The following is a 16,732-nucleotide window of genomic DNA, read 5'->3' on the forward strand; positions in this document are numbered from 1 at the left end:
GCTGCAGGGCATTTCACCATTAGGGAGGCTGCAGGGCATTTCATCATTAGGGAGGCTGCAGGGCATTTCATCATTAGGGAGGCTGCAGGGCATTTCATCATTAGGGAGGCTGCAGGGCATTTCATCATTAGGGAGGCTGCAGGGCAATTCATCATTAGGGAGGCTGCAGGGCAATTCACCATCAGGGAGGCTGCAGGGCATTTCATCATTAGGGAGGCTGCAGGGCATTTCATCATTAGGGAGGCTGCAGGGCAATTCACCATCAGGGAGGCTGCAGGGCATTTCATCATTAGGGAGGCTGCAGGGCATTTCATCATTAGGGAGGCTGCAGGGCAATTCACCATCAGGGAGGCTGCAGGGCATTTCATCATTAGGGAGGCTGCATGGCATTTCATCATTAGGGAGGCTGCAGGGCATTTCATCATTAGGGAGGCTGCAGGGCATTTCATCATTAGGGAGGCTGCAGGGCATTTCATCATTAGGGAGGCTGCAGGGCAATTCACCATCAGGGAGGCTGCAGGGCATTTCATCATTAGGGAGGCTGCAGGGCATTTCATCATTAGGGAGGCTGCAGGGCAATTCACCATCAGGGAGGCTGCAGGGCATTTCATCATTAGGGAGGCTGCATGGCATTTCATCATTAGGGAGGCTGCAGGGCATTTCATCATTAGGGAGGCTGCAGGGCATTTCATCATTAGGGAGGCTGCAGGGCATTTCACCATTAGGGAGGCTGCAGGACATTTCATCATTAGGGAGGCTGCAGGGCATTTCATCATTAGGGAGGCTGCAGGGCATTTCACCATTAGGGAGGCTGCAGGACATTTCATCATTAGGGAGGCTGCAGGGCATTTCATCATTAGGGAGGCTGCAGGGCATTTCACCAGTGGGTGGGGTGGGGAGTTGGCTACAGGGCATTTCATCATTAGGGAGGCTGCAGGGCATTTCATCATTAGGGGGGCTGCAGGGCATTTCATCATTAGGGGGGCTGCAGGGCATTTCACCAGTGGGTGGGGAGTTGGCTACAGGGCATTTCATAAGGAGGGGAGCTGCAGAGCATTTCACCAGTGAGGGGGGGTGACTTCAGGGCATTCCGTCATTATGGGGGCTGCAGGGCATTTCATCAGTTGGGGGGCTGGCTGCAGGACATTTCATCAGTAATAGCATTGCATTAATAGGGAGGCTGCAGGACATTTCATAATTAGGGGGCTGCAGGGCATTTCACCAGTGAGGGGGGGGGGGGAGACTTCAGGGCATTTCATTACTAGGAGGGCTGCTGCTGGGCATTGTATTTCGGGTGGGGGCTGCATGAGGCATTTCTTTACAAGGGGGGAGGCATTTGGGCATTTCATTAACCAGAGAGGCTGTGACCAATGCATTTCCCACCATAGACTTATATGCCAGTCAATAAGTTTTCACAGTTATTTGTGGCAAAATTAGGGACCACAGCTTATACTAAAGATTTTCCATCAGGTCTCTGAAAACTCATTTCTGTAATTTCCTACGCTGAGGCGTTCTTGGACTGTATTGGCGCTGGCTTCTCCCACATTTATCGTCCGTAGAGCCATAAGGACAAGGTACTCATAGCATCAACATCTCATAAGCTAGAGCCGCTAGAGAGAAACGGAAGGTATTTCCGGAACCGGGAGCTCAAAAATATTCCGAATCAGGTGAAAAAAATGTTCATGTGTTCTCCAGTGTTATCATCCTTCTATACGCTTCTGTATGTGTCATCATGGCAATGGCTGCACTTCGGGGACATCGTGAATAGATCTTCGGCAGGATTACTTCTATTGTTCCTTGATTTACATTGAGCTGCTAAATAAAAAGACATTTTTTTTCCTGTATCCTTCAAAACGGTAACTGGTATAGATTTACAATGGATGGGATGAGATGTGACTTGCCCTTCAGTCGTCCATTGAATTACATCAGAAATCGCCTCCTACTCACTGTACGTGCGGCGGAGGGGGACAAGTTCTCACTTCTTGCCTCCTTTTCTTCCAACCATTTGTAAGGGAGAACAGAGAGAAATCACATCTAGGTTTTACTATTGTAGTACTGTGGACACATCGGGGGCTGTTAATGCTGATTCTAGCCAACAATTGGCCGTATTTTGTATGGTCTAGGTAGCCAAATCTTACCTACCGGCAGCCTGTGCAATGGTGACAGTGACACGACAACCCTTGCATGTGCACACTATATTATACCAGGACTATATTGTGTATGTATGAGTAGTTACTGATCTGCACAGGTAGATTCTCTATATACGGGGGCAATAGGTAGTTATTTCTGGGGGCCCCAAGAAAAGTTCTGCCTGAGGCTGCCTAATGTATGGCTGTACTCTGAATGGCATAACAAGGCGTCTACGGCTCCTTACTCTGCCATTGAGGTACCCAGGATATCAGTGTGGGGTACCCCTAATTACCAGGGTCAAACCAATTTTGACCACAGTGACGGGACTAAGGGGTGCAAGATGACGACGTCACCTCGTCCCACATAGCAAGAAGAAGAGGAAAAGCAGGAAGAAAAACAGGTGAGTAAAAGGGTTTATTATTTTTAATTATTTTATTTTAATTATACATTAAAGCAGTTTTCCCACGAAGAAAGTTAGGACCTTGCTTTGTGGAGGTAGGGCCTAACTTGGTGATCGTGGGGGTCTCAGTGATGAGAACTAAAGAGAATAGGGGTCCGATGTACCCCTGTCACACCCCTCATCAGCTTCCCGAGATGAGCGGAGCAGCTGGTCATGCATTCATGGCCCCGTCTATCTTATGCAGCTGACGGAGATAGCAGAACGCCGTACTTGGCAATCTGCTCATCTCGGGGAGCTGACAATAGGTGCAATGGGGGTACATCGGACACCAGTAGGGTTCCCATTACTAACACCCACACCAATTAGTAAATTCGCCCAATCCTGTGGATTAGACCTAATTTTCTTTGTGGGAAAACCAGTAAAGGGGATTTTTAGACACAGCCTCTACAAGATGTACAGAGATCTGATGGGTAAACAATGATTAAAAGGATCCAACAACCATGAGCGGACCCATTGAAATTCGGGTTTGGATGAGTTAGCTTGAACCTGAATTTAAAAATCCTACTAGAACCGCTTCAACCGATTGCGGGCATTAACTCTTTAAATGCCACTGGCAAAGTCAGAGGTAACTGTGTCGGGAAGTTGAGGTCATGAAGTTAGCGGTTGTGTTCAGGGGACCCAAAACCTGCAAAAGTTTGATATAAACCAGGTTCGGATTCGCTCAACAATACTCAACACTTCACCAACTGAGCAGTGGGGTTTCTGAGGATTGCCCCAATCTCATATTAATACCCATCAATACCAATTTATTTGACCATAATGAAGGGGCAGACATCAAGGGGCCTAATGTAAGGTTTGTGCCAAAAGATGATGTGATACTCTCTACACATTGACTTTCTTGACAGCAAAAATATTACAGACTATGGGAACAAAACAAATTGCTAATGTGATATTGATCTAGGAAATTACTATGAAGACCATTTTTGGTGACAGGAAGGTTTATCCCTACCATGGACCAATTGGCCGTTCCTTGGATCCTCCCTGTTGGATTGTATGTTGGACTTGAGTCTTTTTTTTTTACCTTATCTACCATGATACTATGATAAATGTCCCCCATTAGCTACTTCACATCCTTCCTAGAAAGTCTCCTCCGCACCTCTGATAGTCCCTCGTATGTGCGCTACTTGTACAACATCTGCCCATGTTGACATACGCCATAAGCTATAAGTGTTGTAGTCACATGACTGATGTAATCGGCGTTGGCGCCTATGTACAATGACCTGTTTTTTATTGCTGACCTGCTCTCACGGACAAGTGCCTGTCCCACATTTATCACCAAACTGCTGTTCACGGAATAATCTGCTTTAGAAAAAGAAACAACATCCATTAACGGCCCATCTAACAGGTCGGCCATAACTAATGGGAAGAAAGTCAATTCCGTGTATGAAAACAGACTTGTTTTGTTCCACCCTCTGTGCTTGTCCATCTGTTATCTCCATGGATATTTATCAGATCTAGACCTCTAGATGACAGCAGAAGAACCAACTCTCCAACCATCTGCCTGTACCCAGCTCTCCTGGGCTGCAGACAAAGGTGTAACTACAGGGGTAGCACCCATAGCAGCTGATATGGGGCCCACAATATCAGGGGGGCCCAGCATCTGTGCTATTGGGTTTGAATATGATGTATGCTGTGTATACGTTGCATGGGTGTATACAGTACTGTATGTATATATTTTTTAAAAGAGGTGAGTGGGGCCCCATTTATAAGTCTGCTATGGGGCCCTGCCTCTCCTAGTTATGCCCCTGGCTGCAGACATGGTGCTCCAGGCCTTACCTGCATCATGTACTGAACCTTTAAGAAGTTGTAAACCTTGGAGTCTGTCACCAACCAATTCTTAGCATCTATGTATTTGAGATAATTGCTTCCACTAGAAGATCCCTGAGAAATAGTTTTTTTCCCGTTTCATTTTCGGGTTACCTGTGTTTGACCTTAGCTCATTGCTTGACTCTGATCATGTTCTGCCCACTATGTCTTTCATCTTGATTACCTGTATGAATCAAATTTTGCTGCCCTGACCTCATCTGGATCCTGACCACTTCTTTGTCAGTCCCTTTGGTGCCACATGCCAACATCTCACCTGTCAGCTGAACAGGGACTTCTTCCACAGTAAGCCACCTAATGGTTTTCCTGCAGAGAAGTAAAAACTATGGGGGGAAGGGTAAATGAGAAGGGACCTCTTAGACAATAACCTTAGGAGTAGGCCCAAGTCAATCCTGTGCATTATCACAGTGGGTCCACTATGTTTTATCACATTGGGGCAGATTTACTTACCCGGTCCATTCGCGATCCAGCGCCGGGTTCTCCGACGCTGATTCGTGTCTTCCAGCGATTCACTAAGGTAGTGCGCCCGATGTCCACCAGGTGTCGCTGCTGCGCTGAAGTCTGCCGAGGTTTTTACGAATCCGCCGGGTTTTCCGACAGCCACGCCCCAATTTTCACCACGTGCATGCCGGCGCCGATGCGCCACAATCCAATCTCGTGCGCCAAAAACCCGGGGCAATTCGGCGCAAAACGGTAATTTTCAGCCAACCCGACGTAAAAACGCAATTCGTGCCCTTAGTAAATGACCCCCATTATATTATTGTTGCAACAACCCTTAGATTTTCGTGGGACTTACCAACCATTTCTCTATTAATGGCAGATCAAGATGGATATATGGATGGAACTTAAGTATTTTAACATGCCTCACCTTTTTTTGTTCTTAAGGGAGTTATGATCCTGTGAATGGTCTCTGGTAGCAGCCATGGTCATCATGAGATGGTCATCAGCAAATCAAGTTCTTGTTTAGAACAGATTTTGGCTTGCATGAAGCCTTAGCTAAGCTTGTACTCCAGAGTCAAGCCTGTACAGTGGTTGGTGATTGGATTGATACGTGGCTGTAAAAGGAAGATATTTTACAAGGAAGGTGAATTATCAACTACTCCACCAACTCAACTTCTTGGCATCCACTCGTAGCCTCCATTGATTCCAGGTCGTTGTTCTGTCTACCCCAACCTTTCTTGGGGCATTATTTTCATTATTTAGGTCAGATAGGTGGAGCCAGCCCAGGACCACCCACCTGGCAGAAAATAGTCTAAATAACATCCAGATGATTACTTAGGAATGATGGGAGCTAATTATTATTCCAGCCTCACCAGCATCAGGGGATGAAAGGTCCTCCTAAAACATGGCGTTGGCTCATGTAAGCCTTGATGCAAATGTGCACAAAGCTTTGAAATTCTGATTTCTATGTTCCTGATCTTACTGTTTTCTAGGTTAAACTGACTCATGTTATGCTAACCAGTCAATAGATGAGTGGCTTGTGAAGGAGGCCAATCAATGAACCTGTACTACTACCTAACCAACTACATCATCTAGGCCAAACACCGTAGCTACACTTTGCCTATTAGCACTCAAATCAGGTCAACGGCTTCTCTCTCTGAACTAGTCCAAGTGCAAAATGACCTACCCTTCATTTCGTAACCAAATTGAACGGGTAACTCATTGGTGACTCATTTAAGACGTTGACCACTTACAGTTACGACATGGGGGGTCCTGACTCTTAACCTAACAAAGTGATTCTAGGTTTCACCACACTGTCGTAGAAACACTTTGGAGGGACCAACTAGAAGATACCCCACCAATGGATCCTAAGCTTTGGCACCATAATGACCAACTAATAGCTAGCAGAAATGGACAACCCCATTGGATGATGACTTAGAAGCCAATCAATTTATGGACATGAACTTTTTGATGAATACAAGGTGGACCTATAAACTGGTTAATCTGGTGGACCCAGTGGCTCTGGCTAATGCTGGACATCCAAATTCTACTTGTCTCAAGAGTTTTTCCATGGTAATGGTCCATCCACTCTAACCTCCAACAAATCTCCTGATACCTTGCACCATCACTATAATCCTTTACACTGCTCCCATTCCGATTTAACTACTCTAACCCCAACTACTCTTCCAGGGCACTAACTTTCTCGTTGAATGGTCTCATCCAAAAAGGGGAGACCTACATTGACCTTCAGATCTGGTGTGGAGACCTACAAAACTCTCCTTTGTTTTGAGGATGAATCTGTTGAACTTCAAAAGGTCACACCCACCCCTTCTTACAAAAGTTGTAAGGGTGGCGAAACCCCCCCCCCCCAAAAGTAGCATTTTTTCTTCACGTGTCTGTGTCTATACAGAGGAATTGGAGCTGTTTATCCGGAGGAAAAGTGCTCTCTAAAAAACTCTATTACCAATTAGTACATATTTTTTTAATGGAATTTAGATCAAATAGATCGTACTATGATTAAATGTGGTTCTTAGTCTCGGTACACACTCTCCAGGACATCATTCATGTTTCCTGTCCCCCAAAAAAAAGCCTTGGACTATTTATGGGCTGCCTTTAATAAAATGTAATGATGGTCATAGAAATATCCCTGGCAATAGCCCATCATGGCAGCACTCTCGCTTATTTATCTCTACAAAAAGCAGTCATTTTGGTCAATTAAGTTCCGGATAACATCACATTATTGTAGGAATGAGTGCTACACAGTGCCGCTCCGTATCAGTCATTTCATGTACCCGGTATATGGGTTTCATTCATGTACAACTGATAAACAGGTAAAATTCAGTTTTTATTTTTTACAAGGATGATGCATTTTACCTACAGTGCCATATATTTATATATATATATATATATATATATATATATATCCAAAATCTTGGAGATCATCATTTAGGGCTCACGTACCAACTATACAGATTCCATCAGGGAAGTAACTAGAAATGATTGGCCACCACTCACTTTTGGCTATCCCAGCCCCCCCCCCATTACTTTACATATCATAGTATCATAGTATATAAGGCTGGAAAAAGATGCAAGTCCATCAAGTCCAACCTTTAAGAATTAAATAAATGTTTTATCTCTCCAGAAAGTCATCCAGGCCTCTCTTGAACATGTACATAGAGTCCACCATAACAACCTCCTGCGGCAGAGAGTTCCATAGTCTCACTGCTCTTACAGTAAAGAACCTTTGTCTATGGTGATGGTAGAATCGCCTCTCCTCTAGGCGTAAAGGATGCCCCCTTGTCCTGGTCACAGGCCTAGGTATAAAAAGATCTTTGGAGAGATCCTTGTACTGTCCGTTCAGGTATTTGTACATTGTAATGAGGTCTCCCCTCAGTCGTCTTTTTTCTAAACTGAATAATCCCAAATTTTGTAATCTGTCAGTGTATTCTAATCCCCCCATTCCCCTAATAATCCTGGTTGCTCTCCTCTGCACCCGTTCCAGCTCTACTATATCCTTTTTATACACTGGTGCCCAAAACTGTACACAATATTCTGTGTGGTCTGACCAGGGATTTGTATAAGGGCAAAACTATGTCTTTATCATGAGAATCTATTCCTCTCTTGATACATCCCATTATTTTATTTGCTTTAGCAGCAGCCGCCTGGCTCTGGTCCCTAAAATTAAGTTTACTATCCACCAATACCCACAAGTCCTTTTCAGCTCCAGTTTTACCAAGTAATTGACCGTTTAGAACATAATTATACTTTTTGTTTCCATGGCCCAAGTGCATAACTTTACATTTATCTACATTAAACCTCATCAACCATTTCTCTGCCCACTCCTCAAACTTCCACAAATCCCTCTGTAATGCTAAACTATCGACCTCAGTATTTATTACTTTACACAGCTTAGTATCATCTGCAAATATTGAAACTTGACTGTGTAAACCCACTACAAGGTCATTAATAAAAATATTAAAAAGTGGCCCCAATACTAACATCAACCCAATCTGAGAATGTGCCATTAATGACCACCCTCTGTTTTCACTAAACCAATTACTTACCCAAATACACAGATTTTCTCCTATTCCCAGCAGTCTCATTTTATATACCAACCTTTTATGCGGCACGGTGTCAAATGCCTTTGAAAAGTCCAGATATACAACATCCACAGCGTCCCCCAGATCCAGTCTTGAACTTACCTCCTCATAGAAACCAATCAGATTAGTCTGACAGGACCGATCTCTCATAAACCCATGCTGACGCTGGGTTATAAGGTTGTGCACAGTGAGATACTCCAGGATAGCATCTCTAACAAACCCCTCAAATATTTTCCCCACCACAGCAGTTAGACTCACGGGTCTGTAGTTTCCAGGATCGCTATTTGATCCTTTTTTGTGTATTGGTACCACATTTGCTATGAGCCAGTCCTGTGGAACATAACCAGTCCTCAGTGAATCTTCAAATATTAAAAATAACGGTTTGTCTATCACCGTACATAATTCATGCAGAACCCGGGGGTGTATGCCATCTGGCCCGGGTGATTTATCTATCTTAGTGGTTGCGAGGCGGCGCCGTACCTCTTCCTGGGTTAAACTGTTGAGATTCCAAAAAAAATTTACATTATTCCTCATTGTGTCTTCCACCAGGGGATTTTCCTGGGTAAAGACAGTTGAGAAGACGACATTCAGTAGATTGGCCTTTTCCTCATCTCCTTCCACCATGACCCCCATGTTATTTCTAAGGGGACCCACACGCTCTGATTTTAGTTTCTTGTCATTTATATACTTGAAAAATAATTTGGGATTATTTTTGCTCTCCCTGGCAATATTTTTCTCAGTCTCTATTTTTGCGGCCTTTATCTGCTTTTTACAGGATTTATTTTTCTCTCTATAATCCTGTAATGCCTCATCGCTACCTTCACGTTTTAAACGCTTTATATATCTCGCTTATTGCTTTCCTTACAAGACTAGTTGGCCACATTGGCTTTTTCTTGTTCCTCTTATGCTTTTTCCCATAAGGTATGTGTTTCTCACAGGACTTTTTCAGAATATATGAGAAAAAGTCCCATTTTTGGGGCGGGGCCTTTTGTCTTTGAGAACATTATCCCAGTCTATGCCTTTAAGGTCTTCCCTTAGATGCTGAAAATTTCCCTCCTGAAGTTTAGAGTGTTGGTTGCCCCTTCCCTAACGTTCTTAGTAAAGCGTAATACAAAATCAATGATATTATGATCACTATTCCCCAGGTTCCCCCCTTTATACCCCAACATAAAGTTACCCCTTTATTAACATTTATTTTGTTGCCTTAAACAAACCAAAATATAATGCCCTTGTCTCTGTTATGGGGGTCCGGTCAGTATCCTGCTGCCTAGCCCATGTCTCTGACTGTCTCTGTTATGGAGGTCCTGTCAGTATCCTGCTTCCTACCCCTTATCTCTGTTTATGTTATGGGGGTCCTGTCAGCACATCTGTGGCCACAGGACATCACTAGTCTCTCACACGATCTGCTGGGATCTGCTCCACTTCTCTTTCAGTTTCTTCCTCAGTTCTGTGACTGTTGTGGGTTTCTTGGCCATAACTTTGTCACCAAAGATTTTCCAGAAGTTTTCTATTGGGTTCAGATCAGGATTCAGGGCTATGGCCATTTCATTGTTTCTGTGTTTTATTATTAAAAGAATTGTTTTACCCATCTTGCTGTGTGACAGGGGGCATTGTCAGGCATGAAAATTTCAGGTTTAATGAGTGAAAAATCCAATTAAGGAACCACGTGTTGTTGAAGAAGGTTCTGATACTTTCATCCACCTTGTAGTTGTAAGAGACGTCCAACTCCTGCTGCACAAAACATTCCCCAAACCATGACACCTTCTCCACCACCTTTCACTGACTTCTTTCCACACTTTGGTATCAGTCTTTCCCTAGTTTGTTGATGAACATAATGGGGCTTTTTGGTTTTGCACGGCTGTGACAGGTATATAACAGGGGTCTGTGCTGGGATTGTGTCGCACACGCTCGGATTTCGGTGCAGCTGCACTGGTTTACAAGGTGAACTCCGTCGGACCTGAGCGGGGAAGCGACACATGCAGGATGTTGGGTGCACGATCTTACTGAATCTCATTGGACAATGCACTTTTGGGGAACTCCGTCAGACAGGTAAGTAAATGTGCCCCATAGTTTCCCATCAGATCAAAGTAACGAAACTTACTTTCATCACTAAAATTAACTGTGGGGCACTTGTTTGTCCACACAACATCCTAGATTCTTTTTGCTAATAAGAGCTTTGGTCACTGCAGAGTGGGCTTTCAGTCCAAATGCTCTTAAATCCTGAGACACTAGGGCTTATTTAGTAAGGGTCGGGGATCGCACTTTGGTCAGACTTTGCACCGTTTTCGGGATTTGCGAGGCTTTGACAGGTATTTAACAGGTGTCTGTGCAGTGTCACACGCAATTGCTTTTTGGCGCAATTGTGCTGGCTTCCATGTGACAGAAATCGGGGGACAGGCTGTCGGATGATCCGAGTGATTCAGACTTCACGCAGGATTTAATTAATTGTGTCGCAAGACAATGCACTTACATGCACCACGAAGAAGAAGGTGAACTCTTTCGGACGTGAGTAGGGAAGCGACACATGCAGGATATCGGGCACATGATCTAAGTGAATCGCGGCACAGTGCATGATCGTCGGACAATTCACTTTTGGTGAACTCCTCGGAGCGGGTAAGTAAATGTGCCCCACTGTATAATGCAACAGATCCTTACCCTGTTTAGTGCTGAACTGTCAAGCAATTCCAGCTGCAGTGTTGAAGCAATTACCCATGGAGATTCTCCACATTATCCTGACCTTTGTGAGTTAGGTTCCCAGACCGGTGAACAAACTTCAGTCTATAAATTGATGTGGGATGTGTGCGCCAGCTCTTACCAGCCGTGGCGCATGTACACCATGTCAGCTTTGCCAGCAGCATTTAAATAGATAAGACCCACAATTGGTGGGAGCACCGAATGCGGGTGTTAATGTTTGGGCTTTCGGGTCCGGTACCTGGACTCAAACAGGATTTTAAATTCGGGGTGCTGCCAAACTCGGCTGGACCCGAATTTAATAGGGTCTGTGCATCCAAAGATGGCATATTCTAGAAATAACATGTTTGGAACAACCAACTTCTCTTGCTATGGCTAATAGGGTCCCCCTTAGGCCTTCATTTAAACAACCTGCTGCCGGAGGGTTTCGGCCACTTTGGAACATTGCAAAGTCAGCGAAAGCTGGAAATTTAGACGCCAGTTACTGTACATGGGGTTTGTAAGATAATAAATAGAAATAAACACCAGGTGCCAGACTCACACCAATAACTTCCAGGTTCTGAAGGTGTTCTCGAATTTTGATCAGTGTCTTTTACAATTATGTCATTGGGCCGCACGCCCGGATATGGCGGGCATATGTCAGTTGCGATAGACAGGAGAAGGGGTGACCCCTCCCTTCTCCATAGCTATCCACGGAGCACAGCCCATAACACGCGGAAAGATAGGACATGTCCTATCTTTTCCCCGTATACGGAGCGGTACGGTGCTGTGTTGCTCCGTGCGCCCATTGTCCGTCTATGGTGGACGTATGTACTGCCGCAAGCTTGCGGCCCTACAAACGTCCCCCTGCGGTCATGTGAATGTGGCCTTATTCTTTGCTTTAGAATACAAAAGTTAGGAAAAAAGCTGTTACTGTATATTCCTCATATTAGGATATATTCACATATGACCTTCACATTTAGGAAATCGTGTGTTGATCTCTAACTTTGATCTCCAGTGCAAATGCTCAGGGTGGTAAAAAAATTGCCTTATTATAGTCTTCCAATATTTCTAACCTCCTCCTCGTCCTGCTCTGCTGTTGAGGCGCCCCCTCTCTTTTTCATCTCCCTGACTCACCGGTGTCTGGTAGGGGGCTGCTTTAGTTTGGGGGTGTAGGATTATGTTCCCACGTACACCAGCAGAAGCTCCTGCCCCCGGAGCTGTTGTCTGATGCACGTCTCTGTCACTTGGATACTGTAGATGAAAGTATATGCTTGGATGACTCTATAAATGTCTCTTACTGTCACCTGCCACATGTGTGTTTATCTAAGCTGTGACTCAGTTCAGCGCGGTAGGAGAACCCCCCTACGAATCGCTATAGTAGAGGTGGCATTTACCCGCGAGCTGCAAACTCCTTACATCCAAAGGTTACAAGGTATTGGTTATGTCACTACCATCCGCCCACACCACGTAAAACAAATGTCACCGACGTTAAATATTTATATCAGAAAAGAAAAATCTAAGCGTTCGAGTCGCTTTGTGTCATGAGTTTGCATAAAGGTGTCAGAGGCGACTTCTGCTGAAAGGTTAATCTATACGAAGAGTAGAAAGCCATAATCAAGGTAAAACTGATTACGCGGAAGAGGAACTAAACTAAACCTGGAAGTCAGTAAAATTTTTTCTCCTTGTCTGTACTGACTGTTATCAATCCCATGGTCCCTCAGCTCAGCATCACCTAGCTAGGAACTGTACCATCTCTACCTAATAGAGCCACAGTGTGATTATCCATATCCAGGGCCACCATCAGGGGGGGTTTAGTGTAACTGTGTTCAGGGGGCCCCAAGTCACGGGGAACCCTTCTCCCTTTCCAGGTGCAGGGAACTTACTGTGCCCACAGGGCCAGATTATCATTCTGGGGGGGGGCACAAAATTTGCCAGTTAGGGGCCCCAGACTTCCCAGTGGTGGCCCTGTCCTTGTTCATAGACTCTATTATAACTGTGTGACAGGAGTGTGCCTAATAATCAGCCGTAAATGAGAATAGCATTTAGTCTAAATGGAGCCCATGTAACGTATCTGTCAGACACTTTATACTATACTCCTTTCCATCTAAATACACATAAGTTTTTGGTGCACTGGGGGCGTGGCCAAACCTGCAGGTGCTCCCATTTTACCCTTAGCACAGCCCAGCACCACCCGTTTATACAGTATTTGTTATTCTCTATAAAGAGTAGGTGTAGATAGAAGAATACGGGTGCATTGGCCGGCATCAAAAAGCTTATTTGCATAAGAGATAAAAACTGAATTTGATCAAAAATGACAGATCCGTGAGAAGTAGGAGTGGTGTGTCTGGAGAGCTTATAATGCTTGGATTAGTTTTGGGGTGATTTGAGACATGGCAACCCTATACACATTAGAAGTTGTTGCTAAGTTTATAGGAAAAGTTTGCTTAAAGGGGATGTTCTCTTTCCGCAAATATAGGATATTGGGGCAGATTTACTTACCCGGCCCATTCGCGGTCCAGCGTCGCGTTCTCTGCGGATTCGGGTCCGGACGGGATTTATTAAGGCTGTACTGAAGTTCCCTGGAACGCACTGGAATACACCGAGCCGGGCTGAGTGAAGGTAAGTGCATTTTTCGCGACACATTTTTTTTAAAAAATACGGCGGTTTTTCCGAATCCGTCGGGTTTTCGTTCGGCCACGCCCCACGATTTCCGTCGCGTGCATGCCAGCGGCGATGCGCCACAATCCGATCGCGTGCGCAAAAATCCCAGGGAAATTGAGGGGAAATCGGCGCAAATCAGAAATATTCAGGTAACACGTCGGGAAAACACGTTAGTAAATGACCCCCATTGTTTGTGTATTAATTCCTTGTGCTGTTCTAGGTCTCTACTTACGGTCATTCTACAGGAAGCTTCATTGTTTACTTCCTGTGGATAAAAAACAGACCCTGGTCATATGATGTCACACAGGTCCACGGCTTATTATAATTCACAGTTTTTAATAACTCTCTGAGCCATGCACCTGTCTGACATCACATGTCATCAGGGATATAACGACCCGTGCACCTGTGTGACACTACATCACCAGAGATATAACGAGCCGTGCACCTGTGTGACATCACATGATGCCAGAAATATATAACGAGCCGTGCACCTGTTTTACATCACATGACCAGGGATATAACGAGCCGTGCACCTGTTTTACATCACATGACCAAGGATATAACGAGCCATGCAACTGTGTTACATCACATGACCAGGGATATAACGAGCTGTGCACCTGTGTGACATTACATGACCAAGGATATAACGAGCCGTGCACCTGTGTGACATCACATGACCAAGGATATAACGAGCCGTGCACCTGTGTGACATCACATGACCAAGGATATAACGAGCCATGCAACTGTGTGACATCACATGACCAGGAATATAACGAGCTGTGCACCTGTGTGACATCACATGACCAAGGATATAAGAGCCGTGCACCTGTGTGACATCACATGACCAGGGATATAACGAGTTGTGCACCTGTGTGACATCACATGACCAGGGATATAACGAGCCGTGCACCTGTTTTACATCACATGACCAAGGATATAACGAGCCATGCAACTGTGTGACATCACATGACCAGGGATATAACGAGCCGTACACCTGCGTGACATCACATGACCAGGGATATAACGAGCCGTACACCTGTGTGACATCACATGACCAGGGATATAACGAGCCGTGCTGCTGTGTGACATCACATGACCAGGGATATAACGAGCCGTGCTGCTGTGTGACATCACATGACCAGGGATATAACGAGCCGTGCACCTGTGTGACATCACATGACCAGGGATATAATGAGACATGCTGCTGTGTGACATCATTTGACTAGGGACCGGTTTATATCCATAGCAAGCAAACAATGAAGCTACCGGTTAAATGACAGCAAGCAGAGATCTAGAGAATCAAGAATTAGTACAGAAAGTATATTGAAAAATTGTGAAACTTATTTGCTGAAAGTGGACAAACCCTTTAACTCTTCTATAATCCATTCTCTTCCCTACCTAAAAAGGACAGCGTCCTCTCGACAGATTCAGTTTCCTCCTGGCACGTGTTTCCCATGTGCCAACACAAAGACTGAGAAACGTGGCTGCTAATGCGCTCACCATCGCTAGGAGACGCCGCTGTCAGACTTTACGCTACGCTGCTGTTTTATACTTTCGGGATCCGATTACCCTAAACGTTAGCAGATCAGATGTTACGCTGACAACAACAAAGCTGCCAGTGAGTCACCGTGCGGAGAAGTCACAGCGTAAGGGGGTCTAACCTATAAACAAACAAGCAAGTAGGCACCCGCGACGCCTGCCCGTATGAGGTGGCATTGTGCTCAACGCTGCTGCTGGTGATGTCACTAAGTCACACAGTGTGGGCACCCCGGGCATTATTTATAATGTCATTAGTGGGCGCCGCAAAAGCAAATATAGAATTAGCCGCAATTAACTAATCATCCAAAAAACACATGGGGCACCAGGTGCCTCGTAAATCTCCCCAAATCTTGCCTAGTACCTCCATTCTCCTGATCGTTCCAGTTCCTAGGAGTTGGACGGTTGAATAGGATAGGAGATAACGGGGCTTATTTACTAAGGGTCCGCCTGCCGCACTTTCATCGGATTTTCCAAAGTTTTCGGGATTTGCGCCGCTGGGACAGGTATTTAACAGGGGATTGTGTCACACACAATGGGATTGTGGTTTTCATGTGACACAAATCGGGGGGCGTGCCAACGGACGATCCGACTGATTCGGACTGAGCGCAGGATTTAATTTTCAAATTGTGTCGCAAGATCGAGCACTTACATGCACAAGGAAGAAGAAGGTGAACTCCGGCGGACCTGAGCGGGGAAGTGACACATGCAGGATATCAGGAGCACAATCTTAGTGAATTCTGGTCAGACAATGCAGCACAATTTTGGGGAACGCGTCAGGTCGGGTAAGTAAATGTGCCCCAACATGTACTAGAATACCTCCGCTGTCCTATAAAGACTCTCAGAGGCTATGTTTGGGTGATGTACCTCTAAATAAGAGATTGATAACTACTATAAATGCCTCTATGACGCACATGAAGACGGAGAGAAGCAGGTGGATTATTGATTATTTTAAAAAATGGCTTTGTCAGCATTCTGAATCATTTCAGTACTTTATAACAATTTATTTCACATCACCAGGGCTCCCTACCAGCAGCTTGTGGTGAGTCTCAGTGGGCAGGGAGTGGGCTTCAGCAACCAATGTGTGCCTGGGTCTCATGCATTCTTCCCCTGTTCCTCATCCTCCTCCTCCAGCAGGATGACTGCGGAGGAGATAAAAAATGCATGAGGAGATTGAGTTACAGGCACAAATTGGTAGCTGCAGCTCCTCCCCCTTACCTCGCCACACAGTCATGTAACGTGAAATAACATTTTGTAAAGTACTGAAATGATTCAGCATGCTGACAAAGGCATTTTTAAAATCAGCATAGCAGAGGTTATTGGAACCTGTCACCTGCTAAAAATGATATTCCTGGTAACAGGTACGCTTTAAAAACCACTGCTAAAATTATGGGGTGGGGCTTGGTAA

Source organism: Engystomops pustulosus, chromosome 4 (assembly GCF_040894005.1).
Source record: "Engystomops pustulosus chromosome 4, aEngPut4.maternal, whole genome shotgun sequence".
Lineage (NCBI taxonomy): Eukaryota > Metazoa > Chordata > Amphibia > Anura > Leptodactylidae > Engystomops > Engystomops pustulosus.